Genomic DNA, 27,117 nt, shown 5'->3' with positions numbered 1-27,117 from the left:
TGTGGGCCAAATCCCCAGTGGGGATCATGCAGGAGGCAGCCAATCGATGTTCTCTCTCATCGATGTTTCTATCTCTCTCTCCCTCTCCCTTCCTCTCTCTCTAAAATCAATAAAGAAAAAATAATATTTAAAAAAAATACATTTTCCAACAGACTTCACGAATTACTGAAAAATAATACACCTTTCTTTTTTAATCACACTTTTACACCCAGAGGCCAGGGTCACTGAGATGAATTGAAAGGAGTGAAGCTGCAAATGCTACACACAGCACTTTATTAAGGCAACGCAGTGGGCAGAATCTTATAGCCCGACTTACACCAGACTATTCTTGAAGTCATTTGATTTATAGACTTGTTTATAAAAAAGTATATGTCTCCATAATTTGGATCCTTTCCCTCTCAATTTCATAATTCACAAAAGAATGTGGATGGTTTAATTCATTAGAATTTAAGCACTTAGTCCTCTCTGTGAAGATTCATCTCTACTATTGTTTTCCTCTCAACTAAAAAGCCTCAGAACTAATGTATATCCTATAATTATGACATAGCTTTAGTGTATATGGCTCACTACAGAACACCACTTTTTCTTTATGGGTTTTTCTATCATTACCTCAAATTGTAGTCATTCAAAAAGATTTGTGGACTAAAGCAGAGACAAATGAGTCTAGCAAAGTTGAATTATTTCACCAAAAAGGAAAAGTAATTTGCTTTTTAAAATCCCCTACATGAGCAACGTATAAATGAGATCTAAAAGTAATCAAAATTGAGCCTCATGCTCCTAGGCACTGCCAAAGCTGTAATTTATCCCAATTTTAGTGAATCTCGGTCATTTTGTGTCCTTCCAGTGTCTCTGCCTTGCCTTAAGAAAGTACGTGACTTTCAAATTCATCTGAAAGATTAATCCAGCTTTAAATAGTATTCTTCTTCCACATGCATCTGAGGAGGGGCTTAACTAAAAAGTATAAGTCTTAGAAGAAGCTAGTTTTGGGAAGGAGCCCTCATGATCCATCAAAACTTAATTATCTAAGCATGAGGTACACTCCCTCCCATAGGGGTAGATGGGTTAGTTTATTTTTTTTTGTTAATCTTTACTTGAGGATATTTTCCCATTTATTTTTAGATAGAGTGGAAGGAAAGGAGGGAGAGGGGAAGGGGGAGAGAGGAAAAAGAGAGAGAGAGAGAGAGAGAGAGAGCCATTGATATGAGAGAGACACATCGAATGGTTTCCTCCTGCACAACCCTGACCTGGGCTGGAGAAAGAACCTGCAACCCAGGTATGTGTCCTTGACTGAATCGAATCTGAGACCCTTCAGTGTACGGGCCAACGTTCTAACCACTGCGCCACACCGGCCAGGGCCATCACTGATTATTTTTAATCTTTCTTTGATTATGAAGTTACTTTAGGATCTTGCAGGACCTCAGGATTCTCACTAATAAAAAATTCTTGCTGATGTGAATTAAATACATTTTTATTACAGAACACAAAAACTAAAAGTTGATTACTTAGTAATTTTACTAAAGATATGTATTATTGTTTGACTTTTCTATACTCCCTGCTGGAGAGCTAGGACCTTGTTTTGTATTCATATGACCCCCATTCTTAGACCACATGATTAAAGTTCACTGCTCTTGGATTTGTAGATTGTTTTTCAGCAAATCTGAGGAGTTTTAATCATTATTTCTTTTAGCTCTTTTCTGTCTTCTTCTTCTAGTATGTCCCTTTTGCATATATTGGTGCATTTTATGATATGATCATAGAAAAAAACAAAAACAAAAAATGTAATTAAGCTGAATTCAATACAAATCCATTTATCGAACATGCAAAGAAAAATATCCATTGTGAGCTATAAATCAATATATTTTAAAAAAAGCACTAGAGTGTCATTTTGACAAAGACCCAAGAGACCAAAACACTGAGATTGCTATGTCTCTCTAGGCATTCCAGATTTCACTTTACTTTAACATGGATCAAATTTCCAATCTCTTGTGTCCCATTTGAAGATGATTTGATACTGTACATAGATAACCCTACAGATTCCACCAAAAAACTACAGAAATGATCAATGAATTCAGTTAAATAGCAGGATACAAAATAAATACTCAGAAATCAGTTGCATTTTTATACACCAATAATGAACTATCATAAAGGGAAACTAAGAAAACAATCTCATTTTCAACTGCCTAAAAAAATACACCTAGGAATAAATTTAACCAAGAAGGTAAAAACTTGTACTCAGAAAATTATAAGACATTGAAGAAACAAATCAAAGAAGATACTAATAAATGGAAGCACATACCATGCTCATGAATAGGAAGAATTAACATTGTTAAACTGTCCACACTACCTAATGCAATCTATAGATTCAAGAAAATTCTTATCAAAATACAAATGGCATTTTTTTCATAGAACTAGAACAAATAATCCAAAAATTTTTGTGAAACATAAAAGATCCTGAAATAGTGACAGCTATCTTGAAAAAGAAAAACAAAGTTGGAGGTGTCACACGACCTGATATCAAACTATACAAGCTACAGTAATCAAAACAGCATAGTACTGGCATAAAACCGTCATATAGATCAATGGAACAGAATAGAGAGCCCAGAAATAAACCCACGCCTATATGGGTAATTAATATTTGACAAAGAAAGCAAAAACATACAATGGGGTAAAGACAGTCTATTCAAGAAATGGTGTTGGGACTATTGGGCAGATGAATGCAAAAAAAAAAAAAAAGAAAGAAGGAAAGAAAAGAAACTAGGCCATTTTCTTACATCATATACAAGAATAAACTCAAAATGAATTAAAGACTTAAATGTAGGACTCAAAACCCTGAGACTTCTAGAAGAAAACATAGGCAGTAAAACCGCAGACATTTCCCTTTTCAGTATTTTCTCTGACGTATCTGCTCAGGCCAGGGAGTGCATTGAACTAATGGGACTACACCAAACTAAGAAGTTTTTGCGCAGTGAAAGAAACACTATCAACAAAGTGATGACAACCTACTGAATAGGAGAAGATATCTGCCCAAGATACATCTGATAAGGGGTTAATATCCAAAATTCATAAAGAACTTATATAACTCAACATCAGAAAAACAAACAACCCAATTAAAAGTGGGCAAAGGGCCCTGGCCCGTTTGGCTCAGCGGTTAGAGTGTCGGCCTGCGGTCCAGAGAGACCCGGGTTCGGTTCCCGCTAAGGGCATGTACCTCGGTTGCAGTTTGTCCCCAGCCCTGGTTGGTCGTGCGGGTGGCAGCCACTCGATGTGTCCCTTTCACATCGATATTTCTCTCTCTCTCTTTCTTCCTCTCTCTCCCTCTGGCTTTATCTGAATAAAAAATAGAAAATGTCCTCGGGTAAGGATTAAAAAAAAAAAAAGTGGGCAAAGGACCAGAATAGACATCTCTCCAAAGAGGACATACAGATGGCCAATAGATACATGAAAAGATGCTCAATGTCACTAAACATCAGAAAAATGCAAACTAAAATTACAATGAGGTATCACCTTATTCCTGTCTAGTATCACTATTATCAATAAATCAATGAACAAAAAGTACTGGTGAGGATGCAGAGAAAAGGGAACCCTAGTGCACTATTGGTGGGAATGCAGACTAGTGCAACTATTATGGTAAACAGCGTGGAGGTGCCCTGGCTGGTTTGGCTCAGCGGTTGGAGCATCGGCCTGCGGTCCAGAGAGACCCGGGTTCAGTTCCCGCTAAGGGCGCATACCTTGGTTGCAGTTTGTCCCTGGCCCTGGCTGGTCGTGCGGGTGGCAGCCACTTGATGTGTCCCTTTCACGTCAATGTTTCTCTCTCTCTCTCTTTCTTTCCCTCTCTCTCCCTCCCACTCTATCTGAACAAAAAATGGAAGTGTCCTCGGGTGAGGATAAAAAAAAGAAAGAAAGAAAACAGTGTGGAGGTTCCTCAAAAAATTAAAAATGAAACTTCCTTATTACCCAGAGATTCCACTTCTGGGTATATATATCTGAAGATACCCAAAGCGTGAATTTGTAAGAATATCTGCATCCCCATGTTCACTGCAGCATTATTTACAATAGCCAAGACATGGAAGCATCCCAAGTGTCCACTGATAGACAAATGGGTAAAGATGTGGTACATATATAAAATGGAATATTACTCAGCCATAAAAAAGAAGGAAATCTTACCATTTGTGACAGCATGGATGAAACTAGAGGGTATTATACTATATGAAATAAGTAAGACAGAGAAAGAGAAATACCATATGATATCACTTATATGTGGAATCGAAAGAACAAAATTAATGAACAAACAAAACCAAAACAGACTCTAGACACAGAACAAACCAATGAAGGCCAGAGGGGAGGGTGTTGGGGAACAGAGTGAAAAATGATGACGAGATTAAGAAGTATTAATTGGTAGTTACAAAGCAGTCATGGGGATATAAGGTACAGCATAGGTAATATAGTTAATAATACTGTAATAACTATCTATGGTGCCAGGTTGGCACTTGAATTATTGGAGGGAACACTTTGCAACCTATGTGAATGTCTATTGCTGTTCTGTACACCTGAAACTAATACAAAAAGTATTGAATGCAAACTGTAATAAAAAAAATAAAAATAGAAACACACACACACACACACACACACACACACACACACACTCTTCTCTTTTTGCTTTCTGAAAAAAAATAATTTCCAGTCTCTTGGTTAGCTGTCAGGGTAACTGAGGATCCCAGGTAGTCACCATGGACTTTCTTACCACCTGAGACAAATCTTGAATGAATAAAGCAGGGCCTTTCTTTGGCAAGCATTTCTAATTTGATGTCCACAAAGAAATGACAGAAAACACACACACACACACACACACACACACACACACACACACACACAAATACACTCATGCATGTACACACGTGCACGCTATTTCCTGTAGATGGTGAGAGATTTCACGGACAAATGGAGGCAGCTAGGACAAAGGGGTGGGGGAAAGACAGAGTGTCATTATGGAAAACATCCAGCTTTTAATTAGAGAGTGAAGGGGTGGAGGGAAGAGACAGAGACAGAGAGACAGAGACAGAGACAGAGACAGAGAAATGAATAAATGAAGGAGAAAAAGAAAGAAGAGGAGGGAGATTAAGGAAGAGGGGTGGAGAGGAGGAGAGGAGAGGAGAGGGGAAGAAGAGCATGCGTCAAGTGTCAACCTCCTTCAGAAGTCCATGTAGGGTTCCTGCTGCATGTCCAAGAGTAAGACGAGACTTCAAACAGCTAGACTGTGTAAAGAACCGGACAGGAACATAACCTAAATTGCCAAACCAGAACGAAACCACATAACTAAACAAGTCTAGTACTGATGTTCCATCAGACATGTCTTCTTTCTCTAGGTAGCATTCCACTTATTACCCCCACATGGATTTTCCTCACATTATAGTAATATAATTACTTGCTTTATAAAATTCAATCCCCCCCCCCCCTTATGGAGTAAGTATTGTTTTAGCCACATTTTACAGATGGGGTAACCAAGGCAGAGAGAGCTTAAATAATTTGTCTGAAGCGATACAGCTAATAAGAGGCAGAACAGAGTTCTGAACCTAAGTAATCTGGGTTAGAGCCACACTCAGTCTGAATGATGACTGCCCCTAGACTTCGGAGAGCACGCCCCGTACGGGCAAGTGGGGCAATAGGCTGGGCCTTCAAGATCATTCTCCACTCTCTGGGCAATGGCCCTGGGAATTTTTTGAGTCAAAAACTATGGGAAGGGAAGAGGGAGGTGATTGCACCGTCTGTCTTCTCCATGCTTTCTTCATCTCGGAGCACACTTGCAACCAAGAAGAGTGATAGAGAGGAATGGGACGCTGAACTCAGAGACAAATCTGGGTGTCCGCTGGGCCGGCCCTCCGCTGTGTGATTCCCAGAAGCACCGAGAAAAGTGCAGAAAGGACACTTCAATGTATGAGACTCGGGAGAGTCTCCCTGACTGCTCCTCAAAACCACTGGCCTTGGCGAGCTGTCTTTTTAATAGCATTGTAAACCGAATTGTAGGGAAAGTTTAGCAAACAAGTGTAGTGTTACTCTGTGGTGGTGTTCTCATTTGTTTCCTATTATGTGTGATTCCATCTTCCATTCAGATTCCATCACACTTCATGAGACCCAGTCTCTCCATGGGCCTGAAATCCCTCCATTATATCACACTAGTTGGCAGGGAGTACCTCTGAAATGCTGGTTCTCAGATTCTGAGACACTCTTATCTCAGAGCAAGTCCAGCAACTCCACCCAGGACCCCTGAGAGCTGAAGACTGAGTTCCTCTCTCCCCATCACTGAAGGAGCAGTGTGTGACGCTGATCACACACCATGGCCGTTGACAAAAATGAAATATTTATATTTGACTTGAGAAATTTTCTGGGTAATTTTTCAGGAGTTCTGTCCTGGTTGTTTTTCTTAGATTAAAATTTTCACCCACATTCCAAGGGCATACACTCACTCATGCTCAGGGGCCCAGTAATGAGCGGGAGTGCCACTTTGGAGTTGAACTCTGCCAAGTCTAATACTAAAAGTAGGTGAATGAGATTTGACTGCCTCCTAAATTGAATGTCTGTGGAATTTCTTGGACCTGAAACAGAGCCCAGAACAAGGTCTGTATAGTAACATTCACTAGGTGTCAGTGTTTGACAAACTGTCTTGCCAGCATCATTAGTGGAATGTTCATTTTGGCACAAATTGTCTATGGAAAATGCAATTAGGAAAAAGTTGTGCAAATGGCAATTAGAAACTGAATAACCCACTTTATTCCTTTTATTCAGATTACCCTTGGCTACTAAACTAAAGCTCTGCTGGAAAGAGCTTGCAGACTGTCATGGTAGCTTCTGGAGTGCATTGTCTGCACAGAGAGGGAAGAACGGGTCAGGGATTTCTTCAGTGCTTGCCCACTTCCTCTTCCTGCCACGTCCGCCCCCTTTTCTGAACACCATCCTGCACTGCAATGGCCATGAAGCCCAGGCTTCCTTCCTCAGTTGTGGGCTAGTTCCAATGCAGCGACAGGAAAACCCCTTCCAGAGAGTGTCATTTCAACATGAATCAACCTTGACAAACACTGAGCTGCTTTGAACAGAGAGGTATCACTATCTGCCTCATTTGGGAACGGTAAAGTACCAAAGCAGTTCATGTGTTCTTTCAATGAGTTCATTCCATCAACAATGTGCTGAACACTTCTAACATGCCAGACACAGTTCTGGATTCAAGAGAAATAATAGTAAACATCCCTACCCTTCAAGACAGAATCAAGGTCAGTGTGGCTGGAGAGTAGCAGGAGATGAGATCAGAGAAATAAAGGGGAGTGGAAGGGTACCCAATGCCGAGGGCCTTCAGGTTGTTGTAAGGATGGGCGCTTACCCCGGGAACCACTGGAGCGTTTTGAACAGAGGGGCGCTATAAGCTGATGTAAGTTAAAAGATGACTCTGGCCCTGGCCAATTTTGCTCAGTGGTTAGAGCATCAGCCTGCAGAGCAAAGAGTCATGGGTTCGATTCCAGTCAAGAGCATGTACCTTGGTTGTGGTTCATTCCTAGCCCTGGTCGGGGTTGTGTGGGAGGCAGCCAATCGATGTGTCTCTCTCATATGGATGTTTCTTTCTCTCTCTCTCTCTCTCTCTCTCTCTCTCTCTCTCTCTCTGTCTCCTTCACACTCTATCTGAAGATAAATGAAAAGAAAAAAATATCCTCAGGTGAGGATTAAAAAAAATAAAATAAAATAAATAAATAAATAAATAAATAAATAAATAAATAAATAAAGATGACTCTGTTGAGGACATTCTTCAGGTGTCAGGGTGAGAAGGCATAAGAGGAGAGACAAGTTAGGAGGCTGTTACACTAATTCAGGTTAAGTTGTGAGGTTGCAGTGCTAAGAAAAAGAAAAGAGTCAGGATATATTTTGAATGTGTAACTTAGGACTTGGTGTCTTGTTTCTGAAATGTGAGAAAGAGAGGAGTCAAGATAATATAAAAGATTCTGACTTGAGCAACTGGCGTTTTCATTTCCTTATAGTGCCCTGGCAGGGGTGGGGGAGGGCGGTGGGGTAAGGGAAGAAGCAGCTTCGTGTTAGACCTGTGGATTTTCACATGGCTCTTAGATATCCAAAAGAAGATAATGAGTGGGCAATTTAATTCTACAAGCATAGAGCTCAGGAAAATGGTCCAGCTGGGGCTGTAAATGTGGAAATTGTTAGTGTACAGGTGAACTTTCAAGTCCTGAGATGGACAAAGTCACAACGAAAGGAGTGCAGACAAAGAAGAGATGACATACAAGGACTGAGATGAACTTCACCTTTTAGAGGCTGGGGCTATGGGAAGAAACCACTAAAAGAAACAGAATGAACAGCCAGAGAAACAAGACGAAGGCAGAGAGTATGTGATGCCCTAGAAACCAAGGGAAAGGAGTGCTCAGGGATCATTAGGGTTGGAGTCCGTGTGTAATAGCTGTGTGAGTCTGCTGATATTGGAAAAGAAAATATCTTTATTTTGCTTAATGTTGCTTCTGTCCTGGCTGTATAACTTCTGCCATTTTTACCCATTTCCTTAGCCATACTTATGTGATTGCAAGTACATGTCCAGCAAGTATACACACACACACACACACTGAGTTACTTCTGGGAATTCCAGGAGTTGGCTCACTTGTGCTCATTATGAACAAGTCCTGAGAGTTACCACAAGGCACCCCTCTGCTTTCTCCCATGGTGATGCCTGTTACTGCATCCAGCCTCATAGATAAGCCTTTGATGTGTTAAGAGTCCCCGAAATATTATAGGTTGAACTTAATGAAAGAGGAGGGGAATGGAGTATTATCATGATTTAGTATTTGATTTCAATTCATAATTAATTCATGATATTGTTACTTCTCCAAAAACACCCTAGGCCCAAATGTTTTATTTGCTGCCTCCTCCTCCTTCTCACCTTCTTCCTCTTCCTGTTCCTCTTCCTTCTCCTCCTCCACCACCCCCATCACATTCTTCTTTTTCCCATTCTTCTCACTTTGTAATATGACCAAATTCCAAGTAAATATTCTCAGAAGATATGGTAAGGATATAAGCAATGTAATTCAGTTAAAAATAAATGTGGTACCGGAGCCAATCTGAAAGAGCTTGCAATAGCCAACAATGGAACAATTTGAATGAGAAAATAAATGACAATGGTATTGGTTTATAATCCACAGAGTAAAATAAACATCCATGAAGCCATACTGATATAAATTAACAATTAAATAAATAAATCAATGCTGTTTTTTTTGTGTTCCATAAATAGTACCGAGAAATAAATCTTCTGTATCTTGCCCTTCTCATTAAACATTTTATTTGGACGAGTTAAACATAATTGTTATATGTATTTGCCTTGCTTTTTCTGATGCGCAGTATTACACCAGTTTATATATTCTTTATCTTATATATAAACACTTAGACTTTCTTCATCTTTCCACTAGCAACTACTATGTTGTACAAATATCCTTGAACATGACTATCTTTGTGGAACTATATGAAACTATTTCTCTGGGATATGTATTCAGCAGTAGGATCATAGAACAAACACATACTTAATCTTACTAAGCATTTCCAAATTGCTTTCCAAAATGAGTGTTCCAGACTATACTTTCACAAGCAGCATACAAGCTTCCCATCTCTTCACGGTTTTTGCCAATACTTTATGCTATCTGCTTGCCAATCTTTGCAATTCTGAGGGGCATTATATTAGCTTCTGTTAATGCTGTAACAAATTAGCAGAAATATAATGGTTTTAAAAACTCTAATCTATTATCTTACAGTTCTGGAGATCATAAACCCAAAATAAGTCTCACTGGGCTAAAATGAGGTATCAGCTGGGCTCCTTCAAGTTTCTAGAGGTTCAAGGGAAGAATCCTTACCTTTTCCAGTTTCTGGAGGCTGGCTATATTTCTTGGGTCATGGCCCCTTCTTCTATTGTCAAAATCAGTAACATATTATCTATAAATTTCCCTCTCACTATGACCTTCCACTTTGCTCTTAAAAAGACCCTTGCAATTATATGGAGCCTCCCCAGATAATTCAGAATAGTCTCCCAAACACAGGATTCTTAACTTAATCACTTCCACAGAGTTTCTTTGCCAAGTAAGGCAACATATTACAGGTTCCAGGGATTAAGATGTGGACATCTTTAGGGGCCATTATTCTGCCTACTATAGGTGTAAACTTTAAAAAAAAATTCACATTCAAGAGAGTGACAAAAAATATATAAGGTCATATGCCAAGGTAACTTTTCTCATTCAGTCACACATGGCTTTGTCACATGACACTCACTTGCTATATGATAAAGACACTGGAGAGCATGTAGAGAAAGAACTCACACCAGATGACTGATTTTCCAAACTCACACAAGTCAGACACTCTATGAGTCCGCTTCTAAATAAATTTGCAAGTGCCTAAACACCTGACAGATGAAAAATGAAGCAAAAATGAATGTACCTGCATCTAGCTCTAAAGACACAAATTAGATTGAGAATACTCTTTTTTGTGAAGTGTTCAAATTCAATGTCACTGATGCATGAGTATTGTACAAATATAATCCCAGATTTGCTATTTTACATTCTTGAAAACAAAATTGTTCCTGAATTTGTATGTAGAACTTCACATTACTCCCCAATTCTGAACGTGAGAAAGAAAATAACCTAGGGCATCATTAAGCGCATATATATATATGCGCATATATATATATGTATATATATACACATATTTTTTCTTGAGAGCAGTAGAAGCCTTTTTCAAACAAACTCTTCAATTGATCATCAAGACGTAATGAGCAAGCCAAGCTATCTGGTTGAAACAAGAGGTAGAGACCTAGGAGCCAAGCTCACTCATCCTCTTTCCCTTTGCCAGGAGCCTTTGTAGGATCCTAGGCTTTCAGCATCACCGCTTTACTAATCTTGGGGTGGTCTAGAGAATAAACTCCCAAAACAAAGGAAAGATACAGAAATTTTTGCACATGCAATGAACCTTTGCCAGAAGAAAAGGGCCTATTAGTGATTCGTTAGTGAGAGAAGAGCATCCTGCCTACAAAAGAGAATCTGGAAGAGATGTCGCACAAATTATTAACCAGAATATAGACACATTGATTTTCTTGAAAGAGATCATTATGACTGGCTTTTCTATAACAAACTTGTCTCTTGTAGTGGCCCTGTTAGAACGGGCTTGCTTGGGCATAGTGGGTGAATTTGGAGGGGAAGCTCCATCTTAATCGTTTTGTGGAATATGTTGAACATGGAACAATTAGAAATTTGTTTTAGAAGTCAGAAATACAAAGCTCTAATAAATGTATCAAAATGCATGCTATAGCCAATTAGATTCCCAATATATGGAGAGGTATAATGTCTCGGTCATTTTAATCACTTTGACAGTCTTTTATTGCTAATACTCTAAATTCTTATCCCCCAATTTTCTAAATTGTCCTTTTGTCTCACTGTCCCTACAGTTCGGCCACCACCATTCCATTTCAACAAACTCATACCCAAATTCTTGCTCTGTAACATGGCATCTCTGTTATCTGCCTACTGTCCCATCCAGTCTGAGTTCAAAATCACATTTTATGGTAATTTCTCTCAAGTCTATCTTTAATATCCCTGAAGCCACAATATTTATATGGTCTTCTTAAGTTAATCTGTTGGTTCTCACGTGGTGAAAATGACAAGGACTTGGCAACATTTGCAACCCTGATTGGGTTGATGGATTGTTTTCTATTTAAAGCACTCAATTTAGAAACATTTCTTAGACAATTTGGCTTTAAAAAAAAAATCATCAACACACTCTCTGCTCTGTTTTTAGTCATTGCCTTGTTTCCATCTGTCAAAGGGGCTCTGTACTTTTATTTATTTATTTTAACAACTCTTCAAATGTTGAAATTTAACCAGTAAGCCTCAATTGTGATTTGATTTGGCTTGAGTTACCTTTAATGCTATAAATTGACTTAACTATTTTGGCTGTAGTGGAGCAATCCACATAATTGGCTGCTGATATGGAAATTAGAAGGTGAATTAGCCAGGTACAGTTGTACAAACTGGATTAGAGAATAAAGTGATTGAAAGATTGGCTTGAGACACTACGGTGCAGCCAAAGGGTCCTTCATATGGAACAGATTGGATTTGTAATCTGGAACCCCAAGTTGGCGGTTTGGCTGCTAGAATAAGCTCACAAGAGGTAAAAATGCTAATTTAACCCCTCCCTCCTTTCACAACCCAGGAAGCGAGTGTTTACAAAGTCTAGGGTAAGAAAACAGGCAACATGATAAGCAGAGAGCCTCGATTCTGATCCAGTGTGAACACCCTCAGCTGAATGGGAAGTGCTGTGGCTATATATTAAAAAGCCAGAATCCATCCTTTTGCATGACATTAGGTGGGCCCTGAAATATTGTGTCATGGCCTGGAAATAAATAAGAGTAAAAAGCATATGTATTAGGGTTCTTCAGAGAAACAGAACCAATTGTGCGTGTGTGCGTGTGCGTGTGTGTGCGTGTGTGTGAGACACACAGAGAGAGATACAGAGAGAGAAACATTGAGACAGAGTGAGATTGATTTATTTTAAGGAATTGGTTCATGTCATTGTGGGGGCTTATAGTTCAAAATTTGCAGAACAGACTGGCAGGCTAGAGATCCAGGGAAGAGTTGTTAGAATCTTGAGTCCAAAGACAATCTGGAAGTAGAATTCCTTCTTTCTCAGGAAATCTCAGCCTTTTCCTTTAAGGCCTTCAACTTATTGGATGAAGCCTACCCACATTATGAAGGGTAGTCTGCTTTACTCAGGCTAGTGACTTAAATGTTAATTACATCCAAAAAGTACCTTCACAGCAACATCTAGACTGGTGTTTGACCAAACATCTGGGCACCATAGCCTAGCCAAGTTGACACAATTAACCACCACAGAATAATAGCCTTTATTCTAGTTCCTTTACTTATACATTCAAAAATGTTTACTGAGTCCTACCTTATGCTATGTCCTCTCCTAAATACTCAGCATACAGAAGGAAAAAACACTGACTGAATCCTTGCTTTCACGGAGATCACAGTCCAGCTAGGGATATGGACAAGAAAAAACACAAGACATCAAATGAGGCTTTGCCTACTGACTGGGCATTCTGGCTGAAGTCTGAGAAAAATACCAGATAATTATCTTGATATTCTAATGAGAAGAATACCAGATAATTATCTTGATATTCTAATGAGAAGTATTTGTTTTGTGAAGTTATAAGCAAGCACATAATAAGAAATAATTCAAAATTGACTAAGAAGCTAAAATATCTCAGAATGACCTAAATTTTTCAGAATGTTTATATTGCATGGCATTCAGGAAATATAATTTCCATCACTAAGATATTTCTATCAAGGTAAGGTAAATATTCAAACTGGCTATGCCTGTCTAGGTGTAGCCTTATCTGCTTAGGTAAATTTCTGCCTATGTTCTGGGCAGCCAAAGAATGCTCACATTGTTTGTCCTATGCATTAGACAATGGCCAAAGACTACCATTTCATTCGGATCTAATGTGTTTGTCTGTGAAGACAGTTTGTGGCCCAAGAGCCTAACTTGGATAATGGTCTCATACAAAAATGCCTGGGGGGCAAATTGTGTGGGCACTTTCATTCTGTCCACTCTGCCCTCTCTGTGGCATATGCCTTGGTGGTGCAGGCAGTAGTCCTGTTCAGCTGTCCAAGAGGGAAGCAGAATGAAAAAGATTGATTCAAGTTGGTAAGATTCCAGAGGTTAAGGAAACCAACTCTGACTTCAGACTGCTTAAGTTTAAGATGTGACGTATGAGCTATATGACTTAGACAAGCAGCTTCATGTCTCTGTAATTCAGTTTGCTAATTTGTAAATTAGAGATAATACAGTGCCTATGTCATTGTATTATTGTAAGTGAAATAATGTATGTTAAGAAACTAGTGTAATTCTGGCACTCAGTATGTTCACTTACATATATAATATACATATACTTGCATTCATACAAATATATAGATTTATATATATGTATTTATATATTTATATTCATACTGTTTATGAATAGCACAAGTATGTCAAAATGAAAATTTGTTATTGTCTTCCATAGTTCCTTTAAAATTTGCTCACTGGGGTAATATTTCCCTGTATAAGATCTTTTCCTTTTTTCTGAACAGACTCCATCTTTAAAAAATCCTTTGGTTGGTTTCAGTCCCAAACAAGCTTCAATTAAGATATATGGGCATATAGTTCCAAACAAAATAATCCTAACATCGAATCTTTTCCTCTTCCCCAGCTGGGAGTGGCCCTCTCTCTTCTCCGAGGATTTCTCCCCCTCAGTGTGCTGTCTGTGTTTTGGGGCCTTTTCAGGAGCCATCTTAGAGGAGAGAGGATTAAAGAAAAGGGAAGGTTTACAATGCGAGTGCAGCCGTGATCCACATTGTTGGAGCCCGCTGCCCACCGGTTACCAGTTGTACAATTGCTGTCACTCTTCCTAGGTCAGGTATTCTTAGCTTGGAGGCCAAAACACACTACTGAAATGATTTACATGCTTTTTCCCATATGTGAATATGTGTATTCTTAGGGAGGTGTGCATCCATAAATTTCATTCAGTCAGGAAAAGAAACACTGTCCTATATAGAAATCATATCATTCAGGGTAAGCTGGTTGGACTATCTCCCCTTGTCTTCATAGTAAAGGACAATTGGAGAGAAGAGAAGATTTCGAGGGAAATAGTGGTCTTAATAATAAGGCACGTAAGAAAAGTAAGGAGATGTGAATTTATTTGTACCTTGAATTTGTAGAACAGATTACAGATTACAAGTTTACAAATACTTACCTTGCGAAGTGGTAATAAAAGTAGAAGTGCTACAACTAATAAAATAGTTATGCACAGAGCATTTCCTTTGTAGCTGGTACTGATTCATACATATGTTTAAAAAACCTATCATATACTAAGTACTTCATAGATAGTAATTACTGTCTCTCTTTTTCTCTCTCATTCTCCCCTACCCCTTCTGATCATTTTCAGCTCCCTAATATCTTCCTCCCAGTTTTCTCTCTACACTTTCTATAAAGTTGCTTAGCAGGAATTCATCAATGGGAAAACACTTTACTTATCAAAATTTGCAATCACAAGGGGTGAAATATTCAAAAGCTGAAGCAATTTATTTAGAATAGGCACACTCAGAATTCAGAAGTAGTTCCTTTCCTTTTAATTTTCTCCCCTTTTATTTTATTTTATTTTATTTTTTCATTTATCTTCAGAGAGAATGAGAAGGAGAGATGGGGGGAAGAGAGAGAGAAACATCGATGTGAGAGAGACACATTGAGTGGTTGCCACCCACACGACCCCAACTGGAGCAGGGGACAAACTGCAACCAAGGTATGTGCCCTTAGCGGGAACTGAACGCAGGAACCGAACCCAGGACTCTCTGGTCTGCAGGCTGATGCTCTAACTGCTGAGCCATACTGGCCAGGGCTAATTTTCTCCGCTTTTAAAAAAACAGATTATAAGACCCTACTTAAAGTATTTATTCTCTTTTACCATTCAGGTTATATAAAGCATTAAAATATTTGGAAATTACAGAAATGTTATTTATAATTGACCCTCCTTAACAAAACTTGTGTTGTTTTCTAATCATTGTCTATAGATGTTTATCTCTTTCCATTACTGTAAGCAGAGTATATATGCCTATTGTAACCATTTTTCTTGCTGTTCCACAGTCATCATGATTATATTTATAATGGCTGCCTCACATCTCATGAGGTACATAATTTTGCGCCTTCCTCTTCTGTTAGCTACTTTTATTCTTCAATTTTTATTCTGTTAAAAATATTTAACCTTTTTATTGGATTAATACCTTTTAGATTCAATTCACAGAAATTACATTATTGGGAATTCCACCCCCCCCCCCATAGAACTATTTTTTCTATGCCATCAGAAATTAACATTTGCCCAATAAAACTGCCCCAAAATCTACCTTCAGTAGACCAGATACATCTTCTGTATTTAGTAAGCTAAACATATTTAACCTGTGCCATCAGGAGTTGTACTATTTAAAGACAGATGACCCTACAAAAAAACCGAGAGCCATACTGGGACTATTGAAGAGGCTATGGAAAACAGCCACTTCTAATTCAGGTGACTCTGAGAAATAATGAGGAGCCTCTCTCTTAAGCTTATAGGTGAGGCTGTATGAAGGAAGCAAGGAGGACAGAGGGCAGATAGAGGTGGACAGCAGAGTCTTATCTATCTTCTCCTCCTGGCTCAGACTTCATGGAAAGTATTTTGAAGGAATTAACAGTATGTGTATCTTAGGGAAAATATCCATAGCATGTTTATAGAAGATCACTCTGGTAAGCTCTTGGCAAGCCTGAAGGATCATAGCTGTCATCTTTGCCTATCCTTCATAGTCTAGAGAAAATGAATGATGATAATGTTACTCATCTATAAGAGTTCAGTTTTCTCCATAAACACAGCTGTGTCGTGTGTTAAGCAAAGCCAATATGTGAAAATTTGGATTGACTGAAAAATAAACTGAAGATAATTATTTGCACCATAAAAGAATTCTGTGCTTTATAAAAGGATTCATCATGGAATTATTTTGAATAGTGAGGTCTGTTAATGATCCAACAATACAATTTTGTTTATAAGCATGTGATTAGCATGAAATTTTTTAAGGCTTCTACAATTGCACACAGAAAGGTATAACCATGCTGATGGTTCTCCCTTCTCTTTTGTGAAGGCTTCTGTTTATTTTTCCAAAGAAAGATCAGTTTCAAGTTATTATTTTATCATTGAGATGTGAACTCAGATTGAAGCAAACTTTCCCCTTAAGTTGACTCTTTCGGAAAATAGTTTCTATTATTTCAATGCTGGTTAAAAGTATTCTGCCTATTTGACCACCTAATTCTGGAAAATGGTAATAGAGACATTATTTTAGTAAGAATACGGTTTATAATCACATAACTTATGTTTCCAACATAGCAGTGCATCTAGGAATAATTCATACTCCATTATGGGATGGAGACTAGAAGCAAAGAAAGTGTCTTTGGACTGTAGTGATTTATATTATACATATAAATTTATATTATACATATAGATTTAAACAATTAAAAAAATTATTTTTCTTTTTTATTGATTTTTAGAGAGAGACAGAAACATCAATGCGAGAGAACATCGACTGGCCGCCTCCTGCATGCCCCCCACTGGGGATCCGACCCACAACATGGGCATGTGCCCTGATCGGGAATCAAACCAGCAACCTCTTGGTGCATGGGTCGATGCTCAACCACTGAGCCATGCTGGTCAGGCTATACATGTAGATTTAATTTTCTAGAATTCAGTTTATGAATTGAAATTACTTGCCAGACTAATAAGTAAATTTAAATCTGGGAAAGTGTAGGCAACAGAAGCAGGTAATGATCTGCAAAACTGAACTGAGGAACATTCATATTCTCACTTCACAATATGGGAGGTGGTTTCAAGAGGTGTTAAACATTGCTGGAACAAAAAGAATGATCATTTAAAGCTCCAAAAGGTAAAACAAAAGTATAATAGCTAAACACAATAAATGTACTTAGGAAAAATTGGGAGAAGAGCCCAGCCAGTGTGGTTTAGTGGTTGAGCATCGACCCATGCACCAAGAGGTTGCTGGTTTGATTCCTGGTCAGGGCACATGGCCAGACTGTGGGCCCAATCCCTAGTGGGGGGCACGCAGGAGGCGGCCAATTGATGTTCTTTCTCATCGATGTTTCTATCTCTCTCCCTTCCTCTCTCTTTAAAAAAATCAATAAAGAAGAAAAATTGTTTTAAAAGAAAAAATTGAAAGGAGAAAGAAATGGAGTTTAGCTAAAGCGAACTAAGTCCTTATCTTCTATAGAGGAGGAATGGTCAAAATATACTTCTAAAGTTTTAAAATCAAGAAAAGATCATAATGGAATAAGTGTCACATTTGAACTTGCCAGTGAAACTACCAGAAGAACTAAAACTGCAGTGGCTAAAAGTGATTGCTTTGTGAAGTAGAAACGGGAAGAGAAAAGATGATGTGTGGAATGTTGCTTTTCAGCTAAGCCCTTTACTGTTGTGCCTCTTTCACTTGGATTTTAACAAAAACATTTGCATATATACACAGGCAAACAATCACAACAGATTCTTCACTGGCTCACATCATCTTGACAAAATAATGATCCTCTCAGGATGATCACAGGGCCCATTCACGTCCCAGGACTGCTTATCGATGTAGCCTCTTTCACCAGTTCCTAACATCGACCTGCAGTCCAGTCATACTGAGCAACTTACCGCTCCTCTAGACTTGTCTTTTTCACTTGCCCTTTAACATCCCTGCATGTTCCTCCTCTTGTTATTTGCTCATTGGCTCTCCCATCCACCTCTGTCTTTTCCCTATCTGCTCTTATTACAGGGAGCTAACCCGTGCAAAACATATTCATAGACTCCCTTGCCTGGGTAACGAGGGCAAGGATGGAAACTGGTGTGCAAGAGGATAGAAAAAAATCAGGGTATTTTTTGCTATAGGCAGCTTCCCTGGAGCGCTCTATGACCTGAACAGTCCCAGTTCCCAGTAAGCAGGCTCCTCTATGGCTCTGTTTCCACTGGGCAGCCCCACCTGTCCCACTTCTGTGAGACACAACCATCTCTTCTCTTTATCTCTCCAGCTCCAGGAGCAGAGCTGCCTGCAGGTGCTCCTCTGAATTGCTTCACCTCTTGCTATTTGCTCTATCAACTCTTCCAGCTATTTCTGTCTATTAAATTCCTCCTCTTGAACTACACAGAATGTGTTCCATTTCCCTGACTGATAGATCTGGTTAACTCTATTTGTTCATAAAGTCTAACATCTTAGGTCACCACCTTCAGGAAGCCTGCCTTGTCTGAGTTAGCAGCTCTTCCTCTGCCGCCTGGTCCTCTGTGATCATCACTCTCACTCTCACACTGCATTGTAGTTGTTTCTTTGGTTTGTCTTCCCAGAAAGATGTACATTTCTCAAAGGCCAAGACCCTGTTATATTTAACTTGTTTGTCTTGTATGGAATCCTGACAGGACCCAGTAAGCACCCAGTAAATATTTGCTGGATGCTGATATTAGAAATGTGGAAGATTTTCTCTTCAGATTGACAGTAGAGATGACCTTCCAAACACACAAATATGAAGTCCAAAGGTAGTTCTTATGACTGTCCACTGTAGTAGTCTCTAGATGGCATCTTCCACCTATGTCAATGCCTTTCAAATGTTTTCCACCATGACACCCAGTAAAATATACACATTACATAGATACTCAGTATTTAATAAAGAGTATTTTTCATTATGCTTTGTTTTGATAATATGCACATATATACACAAGAGTGGTACTTTCTATTCTTTTCAACTCATTCTGTTTTATTTTATTTAAATATTCTGATTGCATCCCTCTAAATTAATTTCATGAAAATCTAACAGTTTACAAACTTTCAGTTGAAAAGCCAACCTTAGGTGATGGAGGTGGCTTTTGCTTACATAGGAGGTCTTCAACGATGCAGCATGATTATTTCAGCTGTGCTCTTTTTAACTTGTTCCCTCAAATATATTACAAAGGGCTGAAATCCCATTATGGAATCATAGCTGCCTTATGTTAAAGAGTCAATCCCCAGTACTGCGCCTCCTCCTAACAGTAATAATTACAATCGTCTTTGGAAGGTGTAACATTTTAAACTCTTATCAAACTCACTTGAATATATATATATAAATGAGTTTCAGATCTTTCGATAAGGGTAAGATTTGGTGAATAGAGAAGAATACTGAACACCTGAGGAAAAGGAAAAAGTTTTCCTAATTAGGATGTACATGTACACAAAAAGGTACAGGTTTAAACCACTTCATAATTTTACCTTGAGCATTTGCTTGAACAGTTTATATATGTTAAGTTGATATTCTGACCAATAGCAACTCTCTATTGAGTTTAATTATGAAGTTAATTTTTGATTCATTGATTTCTAGCTTATGAATCGTTTGAAATGTTCATAATATTGACTTGGATGTTGCATGGAACAGGCTGTAAAAAATAAAAATATTATGGTCTCATCGATCAAATATTTTGGATCAGGTTTAATATCAAAATATCCTCAATAGATTTACAGGGCACTAATCCATCTCTCTTTTTTAGTATATAATATTGTTTCTCCTATTAGGCATTCATGAACAGACACAAAATAATTTTTTCCAAGGTAAGTTACAATAGACCATCACTGAGCCATCTGTGAGCAATTTCACATCTGAAATGTATAACCAAGGTCAGGAACAAAAACACATAATAGATGGCTCAGGGTCAAAGCCTACATCCTGAACAAAGAGGTAGATGGGATCCAAAGTAAAAGAAACGCTGCATTCTCTTATTTTGCGTCAGCTTCTAGAGACTACCAATTCAGGGTTTCATGGGAATGGGGGGTGGGGAGATGAGTGCTTTCACAGATGATCCTTCTTATTAATTTGGTATAGTTTTCTTAAATGGGTATATGTACCTCTATCAAGCTACTGTTTGGTATTATTTAAAGACTTTTGAATGTGATCCACGGCAGAGCAGGAAAAAAATTTCACCGAGCCAGATCCCATCCCCCTAAATACTAGGAAAACCAGTGCATGTTCTAGCCTGCATGTGTGCACTCCTTGTATTTGCTGGGGGTAGTCTATTAAAAGGAAACTGAGTAGAGAGAAAGGAATAGTGTCAAGGGTGAGAGAGAAAGGAAGGGAGATAACAAGATGGAGAGGGAGAGCACACATGAACATTATTTATAGGACTAAGTTTCTTTCTTTCTGGGTTTAGACCTTAGAAAAACATACAGCATTATGTTCAGACCAGATCCTATTCAGAGCCTATTTTTCCCCCCCTAATAATTGGGTTGTCCTCAAAAGGATACTGCTATGCATTGAATTGTGTCTCTTAAAATTCATATGTTGATATCCAAGTCCTCAGTACTTCAGAATATGAGTTTATTTGGAAATAGGGTCATTGCCAATGGAATTGGTTAAGATAAGGTCCTACTGCAGTAGGGTAGGCCCCTAATCCAATGTGACTGAGGTGTCTTTATAAAAAGGGGATACTTAGTCATAGAAATAGGTGAGTAGAGAGGAGAGGTATGAGAAGAGACATAGGAAGAAGGTGGCTATCCACAAGTCTAGGAGAGAGACCTGGAACAGATCCTTCTCTTACATCATCTTGGTTTTGGAATTCTAGCCTCCAGCACTGTGAGACAATACATTTCTGTTATTTTAGCCACTCAGTTGAATTTGTACTTTGTTATGGCAGCCCTTGCAAATCAATAAATACAAAGACAGATTTTGGTTCACTCACTAAAATTTAAATGGCCTATGCAACACTAAGCATTGCTCAAAGGTATGGAGTGAATAATGAGTTGCCTAGGTCCTGCCTTCAAGGAGCTCATGATCACAGTTTGGTTTTACTTATTTTTATTTGTTTTTATTAATTAATTTATTTTTGTTACAGATGTTTCTCCTTTTGACACCCTCCTCCCGATCTCTGCCCCCACCCCCGCATTGTTGTCTATGTCCATTGGTTACACATACATGCATATAAGTTCTTTGGTTTATCTCGTCCCCCCCGTCCCCCTCCTCTGAGGTTTGTCAGTCTGAACCATTCTCCCTTTTATGTCTCTGGGTCTATTTTGTTCATCAGCTTATTTTGTTCATTATATTCCACAAATAAGTGAGATCATGTGGTATTTGTCTTTCTCTGATTGGCTTATTTCACTTAGCATAATACTCTCCAGGTTCCTCTAGGTCGTCTCAAAGGATAAGAGATCTCTCTTTCTTATAGTTGCATAGTACTCCATTGTATATATGTACCACAGCTTTTTTATCCACTCATCTGCTGATGGACACTTGGGCTGTTTCCAGATCTTAGCTATTGTAAATAGTGCTGCTATGAACATGGGGGTACATATATTCTTTCTGGTTGTTGCTTCAGGCTTCTTAGGATATATTCCTAGAAGTGGGATCACTGGGACAAATGGCAGTTCACTTTTTAATTTTTTTGAGGAAACACCATATTGTTTTCTATAGTGGTTGCACCAGTCTGCATTCTCACCAGCAGTATACTAAAGTCCCCTTTTCTCCACACTGTGGCTAGTGGCTAGCCTTTGTTGTTTGATGATTTGTTGATGGCAGCCATTCTGGCAGGTGTGAGGTGATACCTCATAGTTGTTTTAATTTGTATCTCTCTGATGATTAGTGACAGTGAGCATTTTTTTCATATGTCTCTTGGCCATTTGTATGTCGTATCTGGAGAGGTGTCTATTTAGGTCTTCAGCCCATTTTTTAATTGAGTTCTTTGTCTTCCTTTGGTTGAGTTGTATGAACACTCTATATTTTTTGAAATTAACCTCTTATTAACCTCTGATGTATTGCTGGCAATTATGGTCTCCCATATAGTGGGTTCCCTTTCCATTTTGATGCTTGTTTCTTTTGCTGTGCAGAAGCTTTTTAGTTTGATGTAGTCCATGTATTAATTTTTTCCTTTGTTTCTCTTGCCTTTGGCATTGTATCAGTGAAAATTCTGCTCTGTGTGATGTCTGAAGTTTTGTTGCCTACATTTTCTTCTAGGATTTTTATGGATTCACGAGTCACATTTAAGTCTTTTATCCATTTTGAGTTTATTCTTGTGTATGGTGTAAGTTGGTGGTCTAGTTTCTTTTTCTTTTCTTTTCTTTTTTTTTTACATGTAGGTGTTCAATTTTCCCAACACCATTTATTAAAAAGATTGTCTTACTTCATTGTATACTCTTGCCACAGTTTCATTTTAAAAGCAGGCAGAATGTTTCATGAACAACCTACCTAACTGAGGAGAAAGTACAGGACATATATCACTGTCCCACTTGTAAAGACAAAGAACCCAAGAAGAGAGATTAAGGGACTTCTTAGGCAGAATATCACAAAAGTAAACTGAACTTTTCTCACTTAATTTGCTCAGGAACAAATTGTTTCATTTGTAAATTAGGTGTGAGGGGGTGGGAGTAGAGAGACCCTTGTTGTCATATGGGGAATTCGGTGTTAGGTAGGGTGTGAAATGTTGAAGTCCAAAAATGTATTTCACTCTGCCATTCATTCTTGTTTACCTTTATTTTTATATTTTTTCTTTTCTTCTCTCTACTGGTAGTATGTTTGTGAGCTGCTATACCTGGTAGGCTTTAAAACAAATAATAGTGATATTCCTCAGAATGATGGAAAGGAGGTAAGAACAGAATTGAACTGTATAAACATGAAGATGACTCGATTAAGATGACCACAAAATGTATTTGAAGTACAAAGAATCTGTTGTATTGAATTATTTATTTAGTGCAAATATTTGTTTTATGCCAGGTAGTTATTGGGTTATTTGCCATTTTTGCTCTCAGGTATGAGAAATAGCTGGCAGTGTCTTGAATGACATCGTCTATGCAGGCCTGACTATAATTATATAGGCTGTCTGGTATTTTTACTAAGTTTTACAATATGATTCACATGAAGTCACACACAGGACTCATTCAAAAGGCATTTTTGCTATATACAAATGATCATGCAGGATCCTGAATAAAAAATTTAGGTTATAGTATTGGCTCCCCAAAACCTCCTCTGTGTTTTGTAAGCATCTACTAATGTAGATGTATAATTACACTGTATTAGATACCAGCTTTGGAAAAGCAATGTAATTTTTATAACTTGCAAATACCCTTTTTCAAGTAATATATTAAATACTTATTTATCCATTAGAGGGCAGTGTTTCACAGATTTTAATTCTATTGTCACCTGGGAAAATTGCCAATTCCGTAAGTAGTAAAAAAGCCTTAGAAAATTTTCATTATTTCAATAACTTTAACTAGAATTTTGAAGAAAACATTTATGAAGTCTTCATAAAAAAATGTAAATTCCAAGAGAATTTGTACATGTTTGTTCATTTATATGACACCTCCATATGTGATAACAAATGTACGAAATATTTGCAGCATTTAACTGACACTGATAAAGCTGTGCAATAAAATGTTAAGGCATCAGATTACTTATTTGGCTTCACAAATTCTATCTGGTCTTCAAATTTTGCATTGGCTTATCTAATTAGTCCATCGTTTTATACTTTTTTGCATATTCTAGGCATGGAGAGAGCAGCCTATAACTCTTCGTACTGCTATCAAAATAAAGAAAACTAATGCATAAAAGAAGTTCTAGAAAGAAACACATTGGCTGATGCAGTGATTACCTCTGGACACAAAATAGGTTTGAGGAAAAGAGAAAGAAAACTTTTATTATTAACTTTCTAGTTTTATATTGTTTGAATTTGATATAAGAAAAATTATATCATGCATTGTATATATTTTTTTATAAAATGATGAACGTGGTGGTATCTTCCATGTCAGAAATGTTATACTTTAGTTGAACTCTATCATTCTCTTTCCATCCCCCCAAAACTGTTACAAAGATATTTTATAGGAAAACATTCTGTATACAATTGCAGATATTAGATTTGGAAGTAGAATATACAGATACAGCAAATATTGACATAAGGATTTTTATGCTATTGAGATAGATAATTTGGGTGATTTCAAAACTTGAAGACAGTAAATCCCCAATGAGATTTTCACCATCCCTTAGTTCTATACACACAAAAAAATGTTTTCTAACTTAGAATAAATCGAATAATTGAAATATAAAATTATTTAGAATCAAGGAAAAAATAGTTCATTTAGATAAAAATGAAAATAGTAACTTAAATGAAAAGCCATTAGCTTGTTTTCGTTCTTGGTAGAAGGTCATGTGTAGATAGCTATTGAGTAGTCATTCTAGATTTCCTATGAAAAAGGAACAATGAGTCATTCCTAAATTCCAAGACCTGAAGTTAATACACATATCCTGTGTACCCCATTGCTTTGTCCATAGCCCCTTCCCAAGCCCTCTGCACTTTTTTATTCATGAACATGACCTCGACCTCCTTCGTTTTTTTAAATGAGACTTTAGGAGGTGAACTGATAGGCGTATCTAGCCATGTGATATTTTCTGCTTCCCTGATTCTATTTATGAACTTTAAATCTGGGGGACATTTGCTAATGACTAGAAGTAAAGTGGGTATTATGTAGCTTATCCCTCTGAGCCATTTCCTCTTCTAACTGAATTGTTTGGTCCTACAGAGTTCTATGTCTATAATAAGGGCTGAAAAAAGCAAGTTTCCAAAATTTAAAGTATCTCTGGTCAAAGACCTCAGCTATTTGGAGCATCTGCAAATGGTAGCCTGGATGACTTATAAGAAATGAATAAAAGGAATGAGATTCTTTTACATATTTGCATAGTCATCCAACAATATTAACTTCATTCTCCTCTAATGTCTCAAGTCTATGAGTAATGTGCACTTTGGGGGGACAGAACTGATGAGTGAAAATGGCCAAAGGGGAAATCTGTGGCTTGGGAAATTCCGTGAGTTTAATGGCTTAATAGCAGGATGAGATAACAAGTCTAGACTATGTAAATTGAAATGCCATTATATGCTTTAGAATAATAGTAAGATCTGGAAAATACATTTATCTAATTCATGCAAACAGCAGAAAACTGATCTGCAGGGGAAATGCATATTCTAATACCTGTGCATTATTATCACTCCTGGGTATTTGGATCCTCAAAAGTAATTAATTCACTCCTTCAACTAGGTCTTTTTAAGCCCCCAAATAATGCTCATCAGTCCCTTCACAACTGGATTTTATGAGAGGAACTGAACTGAGTCAAGAGCACTTCTTATTCATTCTGCTCACCTAAATTTAATGTCAGAACCGTGCCAGAGTTCGGTCAGTTTCTCAGGGAAAAGAAAGCTCTCTCCCTCTGCCAGGCCACAAGGTGGGGCATTAAGAATGCATTGACATATTGCAACTTGGGAAATGTACCAAAACCTAAGAACTGAGCAAGAAGAGGACACTGAGGCCATTTCTGATTGTCAGGTCACTGGGCTTCCTCCAGTGTTCCTATCCCAACAGATCTTTTTCAAACCATGACCACTCTTAAGTTCTCCTAGTTTTGCCAGCTCTCACTCAAATAAAATAGCCTTGCCTATTGCTTCCCTGGGAACAGAGGTTCACTGGCATGAACTCCCTCAAGTTCCCTCCTGTCCTGATACAAACTTAATTTTATGTTTACTAAGTCTTACCTCTTTTCTCAATAGGAGGACTACCTCAAACACTCTTCCAGCTGTTCAGACAGTTCATCCCATCCCACTCCACCCAAATCAGACTGCTCCATCAACTAGGAACTTACTTCCCCTTAACATAAAATCATACCCAAATTTTTCACTTAAATAAAAAAACCCAATACTTTCTTTGGTACCTTACACACACCTAAAGTGTAATTAGCACATCAACATCTTATTTTGTTTATAAACTTATTGAGTACTCCCAGTCTGTTATCTTTACTTTAGATCTGTATCTCCACCAGCTATAATCTACTCTTGATTTTTTTTAAGCCTACTTACTCTCACCAAGCTTCTAGTGACTTAAAAGTCCCCTTCATACTTGAAACTTCTGCTGTATCTGACACTGATCATACCTGAAAAATTTGCCATGAAAACTGTAACATCACATCTCTTGGACTCCCTCTTACTTCTCTGACACTTCACTTGATGGCTCCTCTTTTTCTTCCAATATATTAAATCAGTGGCTCTCAAACTTTACAGTGCATCAGAAGCATTTGGAACATAGATTTGTGTATTCTACTCCAAAGTTTCTGATTCAGTAATTCTGGGGTAGGGACTGAGAATTTGTATTTCTAGCAAGTGCTGACTCTGGTCCTGCTAGTCTGAGGCCCACGTGCTTTGAAATGGACATGTTCTATTCTTTTTATCTGCTCCTCTCCTAATTTATACCCTTTTGTTAAGAGAATTCATCTATTCTCATGCATCTTCTGTGACCTGTATACAATTGACCCCATCGCAACTCTGTATCAACGGCCCAATCACTCCCTTCCTGAACTCCTCACCCAAAATTACCACTGCCTACCGAACATCTCACCTTTGCTTATATATTTTACAGGCTCCTCAAAATCAGTATGTTCAGTATGGTGCACATTGTGTCTGACACGCCACATGGAATTTTTCATTTGTGATCTTTTTGTGTTTTATCATGA

Source organism: Molossus molossus, unplaced genomic scaffold (genome assembly GCF_014108415.1).
Source record: "Molossus molossus isolate mMolMol1 unplaced genomic scaffold, mMolMol1.p scaffold_m16_p_3, whole genome shotgun sequence".
NCBI lineage: Eukaryota > Metazoa > Chordata > Mammalia > Chiroptera > Molossidae > Molossus > Molossus molossus.
This window is presented reverse-complemented; position numbering follows the sequence as displayed.